The 20,154-nt window shown below is 45.9% G+C and overlaps 1 non-coding gene across 1 annotated transcript; it reads left to right on the top strand.

The window, feature by feature from the left end:
• The first annotated feature begins 1,626 nt into the window (after window positions 1–1,626).
• Window positions 1,627–1,733, top strand: LOC116814082 (U6 spliceosomal RNA). The gene has a single exon (XR_004371166.1). It is a non-coding gene; the product is annotated as a U6 spliceosomal RNA (small nuclear RNA).
• The last annotated feature ends 18,421 nt before the right edge of the window (window positions 1,734–20,154 follow it).

A 20,154-nucleotide genomic window follows, 5' to 3' on the forward strand; every position in this document is an offset into this window, starting at 1 on the left:
ACAAAAATGAGTCCTCAGGATCTTTCTCTAGAAAAATCTAGAGAAATGTTCTATTTAGAAACATTTCCTATTTTTTTTGTTCAACTTTTATGTTAGTCTCAGGGGTACATGTGCAGGTTTGTTACATGGGTAAGTTGTGTGTTGCTGAGGTTTGGTGTACAAATGATCCCATCACCCAGATATAGGATCCAATAGGTAGTTTTTCAACCCTCGCCCCTTCCCAGCCTCCCCGCTCTAGTAGTTCCCCATGTCTATTATTCCCATCTTTATATCCACATGTACTCAACACTTAGCTCCCACTTATAAGTGAGAACATGTGGTATTTGGTTTTATGTTCCTGCATTAATTCTCTTAGGATAATTTGAATATCAGAAATTGTTGGCCGACAACGGTGGCTCAAGCCTGTAATCCCAGCACTTTGGGAGGCCAAGGCAGGCGGATCACGAGGTCAGGAGATTGAGACCATCCTGGCTAACATGGCAAAACCCCGTCTCAATTAAAAATACAAAAATTTAGCTGGGCATGGTGGTGGGTGCCTGTAGTCCCAGCTACTCCGGAGGCTGAGACAGGAGAATGTCATGAACCAGCGAAGTGGAGCTTTGGCGCTTGCAGTGAGCCAAGATCATGCCACTGAACTCCAGCCTGGGTGACAGAGCGAGACTCTGCCTCAAAAAAAAAGAAATTGTTAGACTTTATCTAGAGCCACATTGGGGAAATAAAGTCATCAAAGAATGAAGTAAATCCAGTTTGATTGAAGAGCAGAGCAATGATTAAAATCACCTTGGGATGTCTGTTATTAATGCAGTTCTAAGGCAATTCTGGAAGAAAGATCCCATTGAGTGTTGAGTGATCACATCATTAAAACAGATCTCTCTTACAGATTCTCAAATAGATTTATTTGAGGAGGAAAATACTCCCTTGGATTTATAAACTCTGGGGATGTTTATTTAAAAAATAAAATCATGCTACTTATTTATTACCAAATCAGGGTACTTTTAACCTTATAATACATAAGAAGCTTTTGTAGAAAACAGGTTGATGTATTTAGAATGTATCATTTCTATGTTTGGGGAAAAAGGGGCTGTTAATATCCGGGAAGACAGACTTGAATGAGATGCTGGGCAAATGTGTTCCTCAAAGTCAGACTTTCTTCTGAAAGGTGCAAACTTTCCCTTTCCCTTCAGGCTTGTAGAAAAGCTAGCTTCCATGTTGGTGGAAAGCTTTGGGGACTGGATGAGGTTTATTTTTATGTTTGTTTGTTTGCGAAAAGGTGATTACATCAGAAAGGGCCAAAAAATAAAGGCCAAATCTCCATCAACAGGGCGGCCACCCATCTGCACACACCCAGGGGCCTGCAAAGCTCTGAAGCCTCATTCAGGTCTATGGCAGAGTATCTTCATTCTGGCTGCTGTTGGAATCATCAGAAGAGCTTTCAAACCTCCCAGAGCCCAATCCACAACCCAATGCAATGACATCAGAAACTCTGGGGAGGACCCAGATGTGAATATTTTTTTAAAACTCCCTGGGCAATTCCCATGTGTAACCCAGGTTAAGACCACAGCCGCTTCAATTGTCCCCTGATGCCCAGGTTGTACAAGGATGTTGAGCCATGAAAACTCCACAGCAGTGCTCGCTTCAGCAGCACATATACTAAAACTGAAATGATGCAGAGAAGATTCACATGGCTCCTGCTCAAGGATGACATGCAAATTCGTGACGCATTCCATATTTTTAAATTTCATGCCATGCATTAAGAAAAATAATAAAACCAGGCCGAGCACAGTGGCTCATGCCTGCAATCCCAGCACTTTGGGAGGCCGAGGTAAGTGATTACTTGAGGTCAGGAGTTTGAGACCAGCCTGACCAACATGGTAAAACCCCGTCTCTACTAAAAAATACCAGATTAGCCTGGTGTGGTGTTGCATGCCTGTAATCCCAGCTACTTGGGAGGCTGAGGCAAGAGATTCGCTTGAACCCAGGAGGAGGAGGTTGCAGTGAGCTGAGATGGCACCATTGTACTCCAGCCTGGGCAACAAGAGCGAAACTCTGTCAAGAAAGAAAAGGAAGGAGGAGAGGAGAGGAGAGGAGAGGAAAGGAAAAAGGAAGGAAGGAAAGAGAGAGAGAGAAAGAGAAAGAAAAAGAAAAAGAGAAAAGAAAGACAGAAAGAAAAAGAAAGAAAGAAAGAAAGAGAAAGAAAGAAAGGAAGAAAGGAAGAAAGGAAGAAAGAAAGAAAGAAAGAAAGAAAGAGAAAGAAAGAAAGGAAGGAAGAAAGGAAGAAAGGAAGAAAGGAAGAAAGAAAGAAAGAAAGAAAGAAAGAAAGAAAGAAAGAAAGAAAGAAAGAAAGAAAGGAAAGAAAGAAAGAAAGAAAGAAAATAAAAACAACAACAACTCAACAGCAGCCAGCATCACATAGCCTGGGAGGTAGCATCCCTGGCTCTGTCCCCAAGCATATGAATCCCACCTCCATTACAATTCTAGTTATGAGACCACAGGCATCCACAGAGTGCTGAATATTTCTATGCCTCCATTTCCTCATCTGTAAAATGGAGATAAAGTCTTCTTTGGGAGTCGTCATGAAAATTAAATAAGGTGATATATAGAAGGCACTTAGCATCTGGCTGGCCCATAATGATTGCCTGGTAGTCATTATTTCTAGAATCTCAGTATTCCATCCTGAGTTAAGAGGTGAGAGCAAACAGTGCTTGGTGGCCTGGGAGGAGTTATACATAATTTCTCTTTTCTCTTGCTTGCCACCAATAACCTTTGCCTCAGAGTTTGGGTGGGGCACAAGAAAACTTGTAAACCTCAGCCTAGTTACAGATTGGCCTCTAAAGACTGTCCCCCAGGGTAAGGGGCAGTGTCTCTGGGTGGTGAAGGAGCAGCTGCCCCTGGGGGATGTGTCTTGGTTCCTAGACATCTTAGGAATGACCAGTCTCCTAGGGGAGGGCATCTGACCATGGATCCAGGGGTTTCCGAGACCTAAGGGGCTATGAAGAAGGGGAGGACCCTTCTGTCTTCCCGACCTTCTGTGTGCAAAGTCACTACAAGTTCAGTTAGGCACCTTGAGCAACAGCAAGAACAGATGTCGTGACCCAGCTTCCTTTTTTCTGAGAAGCGGAGAGTCTGAATCATAGAAGAAGTCAGTGATTCAGATTTTGAGATAAGAAAGGACACATCAAAACAGTAATCTTCAGTTTTCCCAGAAGCAACTTCTTTTTGAACACATAGCTACTAGCTAACAAATCATAGGCTGCTGTGAAGCTTGTTTTATTGGCAAAGGATCAATTCAGCATCTCTGACATATGCCAGGCACTGGGCATGTAATATCTCATCACGGTAGGCTGAGGCTTGTGGACTAGAAATAAACTGCCCAAGGTCATTCACTGGGTAAATGCTGGATTCCAGAGACTAGAGTTTTCCGTGGCTCTCCACCTTGAGCACACATCAGAATCCCCTGCAGTCTTATTGAAACAGATTGCTGGCCCCACCTCCAGAGTGACTGATTCAGCATGTCTGGGGTGCTGCCTGAGAATCTGCATTCCTAACAAGTTCCCAGGTGATGCTGATGCTACCGATCTGAGGACCACAGTTTGAGAACACCTGCTTTATAGCAGCAGCATCAATTACTATGACTCAGCCATTAAGAAAAACAGAGGGGAAGTCCTTAAAAATACGTCTTGAAGAGGTGGTTAAGTTTCTCCACTCACCCTCCCTACCCAACACTCACACACACACACACACACACACACACACACACACACTGCTGACACCATCATTTATTGCACGTACGTATTCTTCAGAAATAGCAGAAGCTTTCTGCTTTGTTGAGATCCAGTCACACCCTGAATAATGGCTGAGATCAGCAGACTAAGACTTCACCAGCCTCCCTTTATTGCCTGCATGAGAGCCTTTTCTTGGGCCAGGTAAGGAAAAGTCCAAGAAAGAGAGAACAAACTGGCCACACAATGCAATCGGTGCACTCTCAGCCTTTTCAGAAGACCTTGGCAACCAGGGAAGCTTGATTGCAATTTGTGGCTATTAACACAGCTGGGCCTCCAGTGACCTCAGACAGCCTTTTTGGTGATGTTTGTCTGGTTTCCTAGCAACCTGAACATTAAGGAACAGAGGTGTAAACAAACCTGCTGGCTGCCCCCTGGCCAGGTATTGGGAAGAATTTCTGCAGCATTGGAAGAGTCTCAGCTGGCAGCTCAAATAATCTCTGTGATCCCATCCACAGGGTGAACATAAAACCACATTCCTGTGTGCCTCCATGACAATTAAAGCCACGCAAAAGCACAATTGCAAAGGATATGGTGTATCTGTGAGCCGCTGGCAGAAACCTCAGCTCAGTATGCAATAATCTGAAATAAAACCTATGTTTTAAAGCTGATGGCTTTGAGAAATATATGTCATGCCATTTATTAGAAGTCACTCTTGTGAAGTCGTTACCATTTGCCCAACAGCATGAAACAGACCAAAGCGGCAGCAAATGCTGTCCCAGTGAGATGTCTAGTCCAGAGAGACGATGTTGGAAGGGTGGATATTTGAAAAGGAAGTGAGAGTGTGAGCTTAAGAGGCAGCCAAGCATTCAAGCCCCAGCTCTGCCATTTATCAGATGAGTGACCTAATCCTAACACCTATTAGGTATTAGGCATATTAGGGAATTAAGCATATCACCTAATTCCCACGTCCTGACCAGCAGCAGGTCCTCTTGTCTCCACCACCACAAGATACCTTAAATCTGCCCAGGTATCTCATTTGCTACCCACCACATCCAAGCCATCATCTCTAGTCTGAATCACTGCAATAACCTATTAACCGGTTTCCTTGCTGCCATAGTACCCATTCAACCGTCCATTCTCCACCTAGTAGCTAGAGATATTTTTTCTTTCATTGTGATAAAATACAAATAGTGAAAAATTTACCATCTTAACCTTTTTTTTTTCTCTGTCACCCAGGTGGATCATGGCAATTCGCTCACTGAAACCCCCGGTTCACCCATTCTCTGCCTCACCTCTCGGTACTAATTTTTTGTATTTTTAGTAGAGACAGGGTTTCACCGTGGTCTCGATCTCCTGGCCTCGTGATCCGCCCGCCTCGGCCTCCCAAAGTGCTGGGATTACAAGCGTGAGCCACCGCGCCCGGCCCATCTTAACCATTTTTAAGTGTACAGTTCAGTAATGGTAACAATATTCATACTATTGTGCAATCAATCTCCAGAATATTTTTTTTTTTTTGAGACGGAGTCTCGCCCTGTCGCCCAGGCTGGAGTGCAGTGGCGCGATCTCTGCTCACTGCAACCCCCGCCTCATGGGTTCAAGTGATTCTCTTGCCTCAGCCTCCCGAGTAGCTGGTACTACAGGCGTGCACCACCATGCCCAGCTAATTTTTGTATTTTTAGTAGAGATGGGGTTTCAGTATGTTGGCCAGCTTGGTTTCAGGCTCCTTACCTTGTGGTCTGCCCACCTCAGCCTCCCAAAGTGCTGGGATTACAGGCGTGAGCCACTGTGCCAGGCCAGAACTTTTTCATCTTGCAAAACCAAAACTCTGTACCCATTCAGCAACTCCTCATTTCTCCCTTCCCCCAGCCCCCAGCAACTACTATTCTATTTTCTGTTTCTATAAAGTTGAGTACTCTAGGTACCTCATATAAGTGTATTGATACAGTGTTTGTTCTTATTTCACGCAGCATAATGTACTCATCCATGTTGTAGACTGTGTCAGAATTTCCTTCCTTTTTAAGGCTGAATAACTGCCCATGGTGTGTATATCACATTCTGTTTATTCATTCTTCCACTGATGGAAATTCTGGTGGTTTCCACCTTTTGGCTATTGTGAATAATGGCACTATGAATATGGGTGTACAAATATCTCTCTGAGACCTCACTTTCAATACTTTTGGGTATATGCCCAGAAGTGATATTGCTGGATCATAAGTACATTCTATTTTTTAATTTTTGAGGAACTGCCATAGTTTTTTTCTTTTCTTTGAGACAAAGTTTCACTCTTCCACCCAGGCTGGGAGTACAGTGGCACGATCTCGGCTCACTGCAACCTCCGCCCCTGGGTTCAAGTGATTCTCCTGTCTCCACCTCCCGAGTAGCTGGGATTATAGGCACCCACCACCAGGCCTGGCTAATTTTTGTATTTTTAGTAGAGACGAGGTTTGGCCTTGTTAGCCAAGCTGGTCTCAAACTCCTGACTTCAGGTGATTCACCCGCCTCAGCCTCCCAAAGTGCTGGGATTACCAGTGTGAACCACCATGCCCACTGCACCATTTTACATCCCCACCAACAGTGCAGAGTGAACTTTTAAAGAAAGACCTCAGCACTGTTGACATTTTGGGCTCAATACCTGTTTGTGGTTTAGCAGCATCACTGTCCTCTACCCACTGGATTCCAGTAGCACCTTCCCCCTTCCTAATTGTGACAGCCGAAAATGTCTCCAGGCATTGCCAAATGTTCCCTGGGGGACCCTGGTTGAGAACCACTGAATTTAATCATAGCTCTCCCCACCTTAAGCCTCCCATTGCCCTGAGGATAACATCCAAACCCTCTCATAGCTGACAAAGCCCTCGAGAATTCTTGGACCTCATCTCCTTCCACCTTCCAGGCACCCACTGGGTATTGGCCACAGTGACTATCTTTAATCTCTCAGACACAACAAACAAGCTTATTCCTACCTCAGGGCCTTTGCACTTGCTGTTCCCATCACCTAAACACCACTCCTGGGTTTCTGCATGGCCAGCAACTCCTTACCATTCACACCTCAATTCATATGCCACCTCCTCAGGGAGATGTTTTGTGATCACCCAATCCCAGCAGCCCCTCTCCCAACTGAGTCAGCCACAGTGTCTTGATGTTAAAGACTTTAAGAAATATATAAGTCATAGAATATTTTAGAGAAGACAATGTTGTGGTCACTTCCTTCGATGTCTTTATCACCATCTATGATGTTCATTTTTTTGCTGTTTTTTGTTTTGTTTTTTTAGAGATGGGGTCTCACCATGTTGCCCAGGCTGGAGTGCAGTGGCTATTCACAGGCATGATCACATCTCACTACACCTCTAACTCCAGAACTCATTCCTCCAACTCACTCCTCCCACTGAGTACCTGGGACTACAGGCACATGCCACTGTACCCAGCCATGTTCACATTTTTATTAGTTATGGAATAAAAATATAATTTATTGCCCAAATTAGGACATTTTGGGAATGAAAGGGCATGCTAAGAATAGTTAACGGGTGTTAATAATCCCAGGAAAACCAGGGACCGACTGTCACCATCCATCTCCAGGCTAGGACCTGGGCTCCTGGAGAGCAGGGAGTTGGTCTGTTTTGCATCCCCAGCACCTACGATGGTATCTGACATGCTGTAGAGCTCAGTAAATATTGATGAAAAGATGGCAAAACTTTCTGACTTCAATTACTTCAACTATAAAAATGGGTGTGATAACTATGACAGCCTAGAAACTGTTGTGAGGATTAAATGATTATCACAAACGTGCCAGCTGAGCCTCAACAGAGTGCCTATTTCCTTCTGTGCTATTGCCATGGAGAAGTAAAGAGCTGGGCTGGTCATAATGGCTCACACCTGTAATCCCAGAACTTTGGGAGGCCAAGGTGGGCGGGTCAGTTGAGTCCAGAAGTTTGAGACCAGCCTGGGCTACATGGCGAGAATCTGTCCCTACAAAAAATTAACCAGGCATTGTAGCACATGCCTGCAGTCCCAGCTACTAGGGAGGCTGAGGTGGGAGGATCACCTGAGCCTGGGAGGTCAAGGCTGCAGTGAGCCATGATCACGCCATTGCACTCCAGCCTGGGTGAGAAAGCGAGATCTTGTCTCAAAAAAGAAAAGGAAGAAAAAAGAGGAGAACTTAACCCCTGGAAGTGGAATTCCAGAACTGGATGTGGTGGTCTAGTCCAGATTCACTATCCCAGCCCAACATGAGACTCGCCTGGGTGTGTTTATAAAAATGTCAGTGCCCAGGCTCACTCTCAGCCGAGAGAAATGGCAGCTCTGGGGGTGAGGCTTGGGCAGGCTGATGGTTTTTAAAGTTTCCTGGGGGATTCAGACACACAAGGAGGGCTGAGGCCTCTGGGTTAGGTTAAACCTACAAATTCACGGACGAGGAATCAGGCCCAGAAAGGGGGCCTGCCCACAGTCACACACTCCACATGGAAGAATCTGCACTGGATCCCAGGTCTCCTGGCTCCTAGTCAGTCCACTAGAAGCCAGGAGACCCACTCTATCAGATGCCTTCTCCCAGCGGTGTAACTTTTCAGCCTTGGAAAGATCCCGGGGACATTCTATGGGAGGACCCAGGCTTGCTGAGGAGCCCCAGTCTTCATCTGCAGGAGCAACGAGCCAAGTTCAAAGCCAGGTTAAGCATCTTGTCGGATGGCCCTGATCATCGTGCCCCTCCCAGCTCTCAGCATGGGGGCTGTGGTAGACATCCTCCATCTGCCCCTGCAGACCCAGCCTCCAGATTCCCTCAGCACCTCCTCTATGCCCAAGGAGGCTGGCCTCTGAGCTCTGTGTCATCCATGTTCCTCTGCCTTCTAATTCAGTTCAACCAATGGGTGAGAGAAGAGTGAAAAATGACGCTGGATTCTGGAAGGAAGACCTAGTCAGGTGACTCCAACACCCCAGCTGACTATTTCACACAGTCAGTACATAGTAAATATCCTTCCTTTCTGACTCATGACAAGACGAGGGTAAAATCTGTCCAATGCTTGCAGGAGGAAATGGAAATTAGCCTATATTTATAGCACAGCACTGACACAGAAGAATCATTTAGTAAAACAGAACAACAAAAATAAAAATCAGCTTTGTTCTCCATTCCCTATGTTTGTTGTTCTTGTGAATTGTATTTTTCTTCTCTGGTACAGGGCCACCTTCATTTTCCTTTTTCTAATTTTGTTTACTTGAAGAAACCATTTGGAGGCCAGGTGCAGTGGCTCACACCTGTAATCCCAGCACTTTGGGAGGCCAAGGCAGGTGGATCACCTGAGGCCAGGAGTTCAAGACCAGCCTGGCCAATGTGGTGAAACCCCATCTCTACTAAAAATACAAAAATTAGCCTGGTGTGGTGGCATATGCCTTGTAACTCCAGCAACTCAGGAGGCAGAGGCAGGAGAATCGCTTGAACCCTGGAGGCAGAGGTTGCAGTGAGCCAAGATCGCACCACTGCACTCCAGCCTGGGGGACGAAGCGAAACTCCATCTCAAAAAACAAACAAACAAACAAAAACCATTCGGGGCTTTTTGACAATTTCTTGAGGGGCTTTCAAAGGACTCCTGTAATTAGAGTAATGCTTTTCCCACTGTTTGGAAAGTGGCTTTCCAGGGACAATGTACTAGAGCTGGACCCGAAGGAAGACGCATGTGATCCCAGCTCCCCAAGCTTATTCAACAACCCAGGTCAGCAATGGCCCCTCCTCAGAAGTGCTCGGGGCTATCCCAGACATCCTGGGACTTGCTCACCTGCCATCTGCTACAGAAACTTGGACACTTGGAAACTTGTCCAAGAACACATGGAAGTTGTGCATTGACCCCAAAGGAGCCCAGCCTGTTCACTTCCTACTCCACCAACTGCCATGACCTCAGTAAGTTTTCCTTCCAGGTCAAACTGGGAGACAAGTTGCCAAATCTCTCCAGACCTCAGTTTACTCATGTGTACAGTTGGAAGAGTGATCATGTTTACTCTGAGGACCAGTGGCAAATAGTCAACTCTGACTTGGGTTTCTGGCCCTGAGGAAGAGAGGGGCTTTGTGAGAATTGGCAGTAATGAATGCTGAATTCATGGCACATAGTAGGTGACTGATAAATAGTAGTTACTATTATTTCCTAAGGTTTTGAGAGTGTTGAATATCATAATATGTAAACATAACCAGTTGATGCTAGAAACATAGTAGCTGCTCCATAAATGATACAATATATTCGAAAGCAGGTCTAAAAATATCTGTGAAGGAAGCTTATAAGTAGTGTACCCTGCCTGCATTTGACCTGGATTATTCTAACTCACCTGTTGCCCTTGGACAGTATCCTCTGGGGTCCCCTTTTGTCCCCAATGGACATAGAGTACGAGTGATGACAAGACCCATCACGAAAGCTAAATTTTTCATTAACTATAGAAAATGTGAAATGATAGACATTTTGCAAACCTTATTTTGAATTCTAAATTAGTTGAAAGTTGGAGTGCAAATTGGGAAGCAAAGTTTTGTAGCCTTGATTTGTGAATTGTTACAGTCTTTACATTGCTTTCCATAGGAGATGTTGCCTTTTGGAGCCCTGGAGCAGGAGGCAAGGGGCTGGGGCTTCCTCCTGGCCCTACCCTTAGGTATCTATGTGACTTTGGGGCTCTGGTTTCTCACCTGTCACCCAAGCGGATTGAGCTAGATAGTAAGTGTGTGACTTTCCATTTCCCTAAAACTTTGACATGCTGGGGGAGGAGGGTGTGCTGCTACTGACAGTGAAGTCCCTGAACCAGTGAGGTGGGATGGACATTAAGTCCACCACAGAGCCAGGGAAGGGTCCCCCCAACTAAGAATCCTGGAAAACTGGGGGCGGGGAGGGGAATGGTAGTATGGTGGGGTGTGAGGAAGGTATGGGGTCATGGTGGCAGCAGTCGGCTCTCAGGGCGTGACCAACTGGGGCAAAGGCTGAAGAGAGAGTTCAGAAATAGAAGCAGAGCAGGGCAATAGGTTTAGTCATGTGGACATCCTTGGCCACTTTGATAAGCATCTTTAGTAAAAGCCTGACTGAAAGGGGTTCAAATGAGACTAGAAAGAGAAGAATTAGAGACAGTTAAACAAATTTTGGAGGACTTTTGCTGTAGATCTAGAAAATCATTATTTGGAGTAAAAGAGATCTCTATAAACACTTAGAACAGGGATTGTCGTGTTGTAAGTGCTGACACATATCAGCCACTACTGATTATCTATGTCCTCATTTGATCCTCATCACATTCCTGAGAGGCCCAGAGGTCAGGGTTTATCAGAGTTTGACCAGAGAAAACTGAGGCAGATGAATACAATGACTTACTCAAGGTCTTGCCCCTGGCCCATTGGATTATCCATTCAGGCCACACACGTCTGTTGACCACCTGCTCTAAACTGAGATAAACAGATCAGGAAAGAGTAGAGCTGGAGTTAGGTCTCCTGGTCAGAAGATCAGTTATTTCCCTAATATACTAGGTGAAAGTGCTTAGCACGTTTCAACTGATTTTTGCTGTTAAATATGTGAGTTACATATCATCAAGGTGATGCAATTCCTTGAGTCCTCAAGGAGTCATCAATCTCGTTACTAGATACATTTATTTGATCTTCATTTTTAAAAATATGTAAATAACACCTCCTACTAGAGGCCAGAAACTACCCTTCGTGTTATGTTTCTGAGCTTCTCTGAAGTGGAAATCATCAGTCCTAAGGATGGAGCTTTCTTCTCATAAAGGGTCCTCAGCATTTCCAGACTATGACTTTGGGCTCTAGAAAGCCACCATAGTTGGCCTCTTGGCAGACTCTACAGAAAGAGGTTAATTAGTAATCACTCTTGGGTTTGTTTAGACACATGAAAAGCCATCCTTTGGGAATGGGGCTGAAATTCTCAGTTCCTCAGCCATCCCTCACTGTCAAAGAGGCAGAATGTAATCAATTTCCTGGAATCAAAAAGATTGAGCATCTGAGTACAATCCATCTCCTTGAACTTTATCACCAATGTTCTCTTTCTCAACCTCCTGAGTAATCCAATTTTTCTGGACAAGGAAATTGAATATAGAATCAGAGAAGAGGCACCAATCAATCTCCCTCCCACCAACACTATCACCCAATGCTGTCTAGAGGCAGAGATACACTTAAACTCATTCAAATACTATCCTTCCTTAGGGAGTTTAGGGAGCTATATAGTGTCCTACACAGCTTCCTTGGGATCCACATCCACAAGAGTCCCTTCTCTAACATAGAATTGAACAGCCAGAGGCAAGGATGGGCTTCCTGGCTACTAGCTAACCCCAGGTGCTGCTTTCCAAGCCTTTCTGCCTATACCACAGCCCAGTGGTTACAGACACAAGCCACGGAGTAAGCCAGGCTAGATCCAATTCCTGGAGCCAATACCTACTTTCAGTTTGCCTTTGGGTCCTGGATTTCAATTAAGACCCACCCGAAAGGGTTGTACAGATTGAGGAAGGCAATGTGTGCTGTATAAACTTCTAGCATAGTTCTAGCACTTAATAAATCAATGTAATAATTATTCATTACGATTGTTGTTTTTACACATATGAGAAGAACCATAGAGAAACAGGAAGATTACAACAAACTCAGTTTAAACATTTATCCCTGGCTAAACATGTCACCTCAACTTAACTCTCTATACCGCTAAAGATGGTGCATACTATATTCATATATTACCACGTGTGTGGCCGCTGGAACTGGTGCTGCCTTAGAACCACAGCCCTCTGGGACCAGCAGCCTTGCAATTTCACTATGGACCCTGTGTTGTTCCTCCTTCCTTAGAGCACAAGCTTCCTTTCCCCTACTGTACTTCTGGTGGTCTATGTTATAGGCTGAATTATATCTCCCCCAAGTTCATATGCTCAAGCCCTAACCCCCACCACCTCAAAATGTGATTGTATTTGGAGATCAGGTCCTGAAAGAGGTGATTAAGTCAAAATGAGGCTGTTAGAGTGGGCCCTAATTCCATTTCACTGGTGTCCTTATTAGAAAATTTGGACACAGAGAAATACCAGGGATGAATGTGCCCAGAGACCATGAGAGGACACAGGGAGATGCTGAGGAAAGAGGCCTCAGTAGATAGCAAACCTGCCAACACTTTCACTTTGGTTTTCCAGTCTCCAGAACTATAAGAAAATTAAGTTCTGTTGTTTAAGCCACCCAGTCTGTGATGTTCCATCATGGCACCCCCCAATGACTAAGACAGTCTATTTATTTTTCCCAACATCCAGACTCATCTATGACATCAACTCACGAGTTGAGATAAACCACGCTGACTCATTTTATGGTGGCTTTAGAGATTCTATTACCGGCCAGCTACATTTAAGGGGCCATTCAACAGTGGCAGGGAGGGAAGAGCCACAGCTCTGGAGAGCACCCTTTTCTTCTGGTCCATTATTTTCCCTGAAGAGACCCCTGACGCCTAAAGGTAAGACAGGAGCACTTTCTGCTTATTCCCATCCCAGCTTCTTCCCATGGCCAGGAGCCTTCCGCACCTTCATTTCCAGTCACTTTACAGGAACTTGCCTCTCATGAATAGGCACCAAGCCTCCCACAAAAGGAATTCACAGTTTCCAGTCCCAGTTCCCACACTGAGCAAAGTGTTTCACCTCAGAGGCACTGTGGGGGGCTCCACAATGTAGCTGTAACCTTCACATCCAAACTCCTCATCATCAGCCTCCTGGATGTGCACAGGTTCCCCATATCCCACACATTGCACTGAACAACCCTGGGGGAAGGGGGCAAGTGCACAGAACACAATGTGAAGAGCACACGCTAGGGCTGTGCAGTGCACAATCTGAGCAACTGTACAAAGTGGCCCTGGCAGAAACTATGTCTTGTACGATTCATTACCCTCCCGGCCTCATACTGAGCAACTAAAATGCCCTTTATAAATATTGATTCACTGGCATTTCTAAGTGAAGTGTTTTCCTTCAAAGAGAAAAACAGTAAAAGTCAACAAGGAAAGAAAAAGACTCTGGTGAATATTAGATAAATAATGCAGTTCCTTGGATCAGATCATGTCCACTCTGGATGTTGGTAATTGCACGGTAGGGATAAAATGACGTGATTTATGCAGTCATCTCTGGGAATGGAAGGGATTAGGTGCTACTTGAGATTTTGATGTTCCTCCTTTCTGCCCATGTATGAGCATCACCTTATAATACTTATAATAACCTTGCCCTTTCATTTTTTCCATTTAATGACTTTGTTCTCCCCAGATTGCCCTTTTTCATTAGGAACCAGTAAATACCTACAGATTTATTGATTGAGTTAATAACAATGATTGTCTTGGTCCTTAGACCTTCCATAGAGGAGCCAGTGCAAGATCATACTGCCAAGGGTCGAGATCGGGGGATGTCAGAGGAAAAACCTTCCTTGGTGCCTACAGGGCACGCACCACTTCCTAGGACTGATCTATAGGTCACGAGGCCTGTTTGTTAGAGGAGAGAAGTAGAACTGTCAACCAGCTGCATGCCAGCCTGGGTGACAGAGCAAGACTCTACCTCAAAATAAATAAATAACAACACTAAACATCCATAGGGGTAAAAATGGGGTAAAATGGGGTAAAAAATGTCAACCAACTGTCTTTCCCTGTACACTAAATACCTAGACATCAAAATTACAACCAGAGCTCACTTGATGAGTGGGGATGCCAAGTTGGAGTGCTTGTAGGTGGATACATAACAGGATATATCAACCCAAGAATAAGGACAGTAGCATCCATGGGGCAGCAGACATGCTGCAGGATGGAATTTGAAAGGCTCAGCCTGCTCCTGGCACTTCCCGGTTTTTTTCTTCTGTTCCCCAGCCTGTCTCTCACTTTCGATTCATGTACTCCTTCACTACACTATAAAGTACAAGTGAATAGATTCCAAAGATTCCGCTTTGTCCCCTTGGGATTACTCCCAGTCGTGCCTGAGTACAAGTTCTTGTGGCCCCAAGCCCTCTAGAGCCTCATCCACAGATGATTGCTTGGTTTGTTCCTAACCTCCAGGTGTGGGTTTTCCCAATTTGATTCCCAAAGGGAAACTTTTCATCTGGGTTCCAGGGAAACATTAGGCTTGCCGCCCCAGTTCAGTGTCTCTTTCCTGCTTCTTTTTGTTTTGGTTTGGTTTTTGAGACCGAGTCTCACTCTGTCGCCCAGGCTGGAGCACAGTGGCATGATCTCAGCTCACAGCAACCTCCACCTTCCAGGTTCAAGTGATTCTCCTGCCTCAGCCTCCAAAGTAGCTGGGACTACAGGTGCCTGCCACCAGGCCTGGCTAATTTTTATATTTTTAGTAAAGACAGGGTTTCACCATGCTGGCCAGGCTAGTCTTGAACTACTGACCTCAAGTAATCCACCCGCTTTGTCCTCCCAAAGTGCTGAGATTACAGGCGTGAGCCACTGCGCCTGGCCTTTTTCCTGCTTTTAAAGAGCTGGTGTGAAAAACTGTGAGATAATGCCTGCAACATTCCTACACTCGTGCTTGGCATGATTAGGTGCTCTATAATGTTGGTTTCCTTTTCCAGGAGTAATAAAGCATGTTTAGTACCTCTGTGCTATGATCTAAACATCTCTGTCTCCCCTCAGAATTCATACATTGAAACTTAATCCCCAAGGTGGTGCTTTTAAGAGGTGAGGCCTTTGAGAGGTAATTAGGTCCTAAGAGCTCCACCCTTGTGAATGGGATTAGTACCCTTATTAAAGAGGCCTGGGGGAGCCCGCTCATCCCTTCCGCTGTGTGAGGACACAGAAGGTGCCATCTGGGAGGAGTGAGCCCTCGCCAGACTCCGAATCTACTGGTGCCTTGATCTTGGACTTCCCAGCTGCCAGAAGTGTGGGCAATCAAGTTCTGTTGTTTATAAATTACCCAGTCTAAGGTATTTGCTATAGCAGCCCGAATGGGCTAAGACACTGTCATGTCCATTATCATAGGGAAAAGGGGGTAGGTGCAGACGTCCCCAGGAAAACTTCTGTTGAGTAATTGGAGGCATTCAAACCCCAACCCAATCTCAAATCCTAACTAAGAATCAAAGTGTGGCAACTGTGTGTGAGGGAGACCTGGAGCGGCAAGTGTGCCTTGGATGTGGATTCTCAGAGACAGCAGTGTTGACGTCTTGCTGGACTAACCCGTGACCACCCACTATGGCAGGGACAGCGATTTACTCTCCCCGCTAATGCGAAAGCTCTGGTCAGATTGCATTCCAACAAAACCTCTAACTCAGAGCTGCAGAGATGCTCGAGAATCCAACAGAAAATCCGCTTTGATATAAAACATGGCTATCTTTGCCTCCTGCCCCGGACAGCAATAATCAGGCCTTATGTTCACTACCCTGAGATGGAGGAGAGAATGTAAAAGAAAATCGAATTGTTGGCTTTTACTTTTCTTTGTTTTCTTTTTTTGTGAGACAGAGTTTCACTCTGTTGCCCAGGCTGGAGTGCAATGGCGTAATCTCGGCTCACTGCAACCTCCGCCTCCCAGGTTCAAGCAACTCACCCACCTCAGTCTCCTAAGTAGCTGGGATTACAGGTATGCACCACCATGCCTGGCTAATTTTTTGTATTTTTAGTAGAGACAGGGTTTCACCATGTTGGCCAGGCTGGTTTTGAACTCCTGACCTCAGGTGATCCACCTGCCTTGACCTCCCAAAGTGCTGGGATCACAAGCATGAGCCACCCTGCCTGGACAGCTTTTACTTTTCAGTGAGAAACAAAATGTACAAGGCATTCTGAGGGAACGTTTTACCCATATGTGTCCAGGGCCCAGTGAAGAGGCCGCCAGCCCCTCCTGTAGCCTCAGAACTGTGAGTTCATCTCTGTAAACAGGTGAGGCAGCTGGAGATGCACTGGTGCCACCCATTCCATCTGCAGCCGCCAAGCTTGAAAGTGGTTGGCATGGAAAAGGAATAACCCTTACCTTTAGGAACAAAGAGAGGTGGAGTCCAAGGACCTTTCCAATACTATCTGAGCTGTAAACACAAAGCTGTAAACAAAGCTATTTATGGAGCACCTGTTATGTGTTGACACTAGGCTGGCCACGGGGTATGTGTAATCTCATTTGATCTTCAGATAACAAAGAGGGGTCAGTGGTATTGCTATCCCCATTTTCCAGAGGGAAGACTCAGGCTAGCAGGGGTAAGCTGTTGATTCACCCAAGATCACTCAGCTAGGAAGTGGCTCAAGCCGAGCAGGATTTGGACTCTGATCCGTCTTACACTTCCCATTCGGCTCCACTGTCAGTGCCTGCAGGAAAGGGTCTGTGGCAACATGGATTATATAAGGCTTCCAAAACTTCATAACCTCCCTGTGCTTGTTATTTTTGTCTCTCAGCTGTCTATGTCCCCACTGTGACAAGTTGAGAATAAAAAATCTTCAAACAAGAGGAGTCCATCTGCTTGTCTTTAGAGGCAGCAAGAAAATAAATCTCTTGATCGGTAAGGCCAGAGTGGAGAAAGGAGCATCTAAGGGGCGAGGGTCTAGAGCCTTTGGAAAGACAGCAAGAGAGAGCCCTGGAGTCAGGCCAGGAGGAACTGTAGCCCTCAATGGCAGGGACTCAATGGTAGAAAGGCGTGTACTAAAAGACATAAAGAAGTATTCATGTAGAGCAAAGAGGATCAAAGGTACACTGAGAATTCAGGGGCCCTGGTCATTTCATGGAAATTAGTATAACACATATGAAAACATTGTTTATTTTCTTTTATGTTTTTTAAGAGACAGGGTATCGCTCCGCTGCCCAGGCTGTAGTGCAGTGGCACAATGACAGCTGACTGCAGACTTGACCCCCCCAGGCTCAAGTGATCCTCCCACCTCAGGCTCCAGAGTAGCTTGGACTACAGGCACGTGCTACCAGACCTGGCTAACTTTCAAATTTTTTTTGTAGAGATGGGGTCTCACTATATTCCCCAGGATGGTCTCCAACTCCTGGACTCAAGCAGCCTTCCCACCTCAGCTTCCAAAAGTGCTGGGACTACAGGCGTGAGCCACCATGCCCGGCCATATTGTTCATTTTGAAGTAAGTTACATTCTTTGGATCTGACAATATCTGGTTTTGGGTTTGTTTTTTTTTTTTTTTTGAGATGGAGTCTTGCTCTATCACTCCGTCTGGCGTGCAGTGGTGCATCTCGGCTCACTGCAACCTCCGCCTCCCAGGTTCAAGCAATTCTCCTGCCTCAGCCTCCCATATAGATGGGATTACAGGCACCCACAACCACGCCTGGCTAATTTTTGTATTTTTATTAGAGATGGGGTTTCAACATGTTGGCCAGGCTGGGCTCGAACTCCTGACCTCAAGTGATCCGTCCACCTCGGCCTCCCAAAGCGCTGGGATTACAGGCATGAGCCACCGTGCCTGACCTCTGTTTTTTTTGTTTGTTTTAAAGTCCCCATGGTTGTTTTGATCCTGGTCACACCTGGTCTGAGCCTGGGCCAAGGGAAACCACACTCAGGCTACTCCTGGTTCTTTGAGTGCTCATCTCCCTCCCCACCTGGTCTCACTTTAATTGATATGATGCCATTAAAAGTAATGGCAAAGACTGCAATTACTTTCGCACCTGCCTAATAATAATACCTCTATCCCTTGGGATATTTAGTTCTAACCACTCCCACCCAAGCCCCCAGGTAAATCGTGGCGTGTTGAGGACCTGATGCTATCAATGGATTTCCACTGATGCTTTAACTGTCCCCCTCCATGCTGCCCCTCAACTGGGCCTACTAGTCAGGGACAGTCAGCACCTGGACTCCAGGACGTTGCATCTGTCCAGAGGCTTGGGGTGGTGGGGGCTGTCTTCTACAGGCCTAGCCCAGGCTTCAGCCCCATTCACCAAATCCTGGCCAAGTGTCTGAAATTTCTCTGGGTCTTTGTTGCCTTCTGAACAGCCCTGTCTCAGTGTGGCCTGCTCCAAGAACTCTTTCTCCTGACTTCTGATTTCACTAACAGGACACGGGCTCAGAAAAATGAAGAGAGAAATGCAAAGACACAGGAGCAGCAACCAAGCCCCTCTTCTCCAGGCAATCATCTCACTTAGATTAGCATAGATCCCTTAGGGGTATGTGCACTGTCTGAAAGTATCTGGAGAGACCAAGTTTCAGCAGCCACTAAGCTGTCAAGGCTCTTTAAAAATCTGATTCCTGGCCAGGCCCAGGAGCACACGCCTGTCATCCCAGCACTTTGGGAGGCTGTGGTGGGCAGATCACTTGAGGCCAGGAGTTCTAGATCAGCCTGGCCAACATGACGAAACCCCGTCTCTACTAAAAATACAAAAATTAGCTGGGCATGGTAGTGTGCACCTGTAATCCCAGCTACTCGGGAGGCTGAAGCAGGAGAATCGCTTGAACCCAGAAGGCGGAGGTTGCAGTGAGCTGATATCGTACCATTGCACTCCAGCCTGGGCAACAGAGTGAGATTCCATGTCAAAAAAAAAAAATCTGATTCCACTGTTCTGAGTGTCAGGCTGTCCAAGCCTCCACTGTTTTTCCTCTGTGCTCTGAGCCCAGACTGAACTCTGTAGGCAGAGGCAACGTGTGCGATGGAAAGAAAATGAGCTTTGAGTTCTAACAGGAATGGGGCTGAATTCCACTCCTGTGACTTAGGAGCTATGACTTTCCCTGCAGGGCTCTGCCATGATTAAAGGAAATAATCTATATACATGTGCCAGTGCACACAGTAGCTGCTTAATATACGAAAGTGGTTTGTTTCGATTCATGTGATTGTGAATCTTGAACGTACCTGTGCTGGTATCTTGTCACAGTCGCTTCATCCCTGGGTGACATCCAATCCATCCTTTCAGTCCTAGGTTAACTGATGCCTCTTCTAGGAAGCAGCGCCTGATTTCCAAGCCAAATAAGACATCACATGGAAATATAACCACGTCATTGCCCCATGCAAAATGACTTGGTGATTCTCCATTGCCTAGAGAACAAAATTGATGTCTCTTAAGCAAGAACAACAAGGCTCTTTCTGATTTAACAATTGCCCCCAGTTCTTCCCCAAACCCTGCCCTCATTTAATATTCCAGCCATATGCATCTATGGTGGCTTCCTGAATACAGCCATCTCCTGCATACTTCCCTGATGCTAAGGGCCGTGCCATCAAACTTAGGAGGCTGGATCAACTTGCACTTGAATTTCTGGAACACGAGCATGCAAAATGCAGAAACTGGCTGTACCCTGGTGACAGGGGAAAAGGCATCCCTCCCATGGGTGCATCAGAAATCAAGGGCTCTGCCACTGCTCTTTGAGGGTAGTGGGTAAGAGTGTGGTCCTTGGACAGAATCAAACCTAGCCAGTAAGACAAACTCTTACTTGTCACTTACCAGCAATGTAATCTTGGCTGGGTCTCTGAACTCCCATTTCTCTATCTGGGGGAGGGAAATGGTAAGAACGACCCTAAATTGTTAGAGAAAGGAATGTCTGGCATATAGCAGGTGCTCAATAAATGTCCA

The sequence above is a fragment of the Hylobates moloch genome, unplaced genomic scaffold (genome assembly GCF_009828535.3).
Source record: "Hylobates moloch isolate HMO894 unplaced genomic scaffold, HMol_V3 SCAFFOLD_9, whole genome shotgun sequence".
Classification (NCBI taxonomy): Eukaryota; Metazoa; Chordata; class Mammalia; order Primates; family Hylobatidae; genus Hylobates; species Hylobates moloch.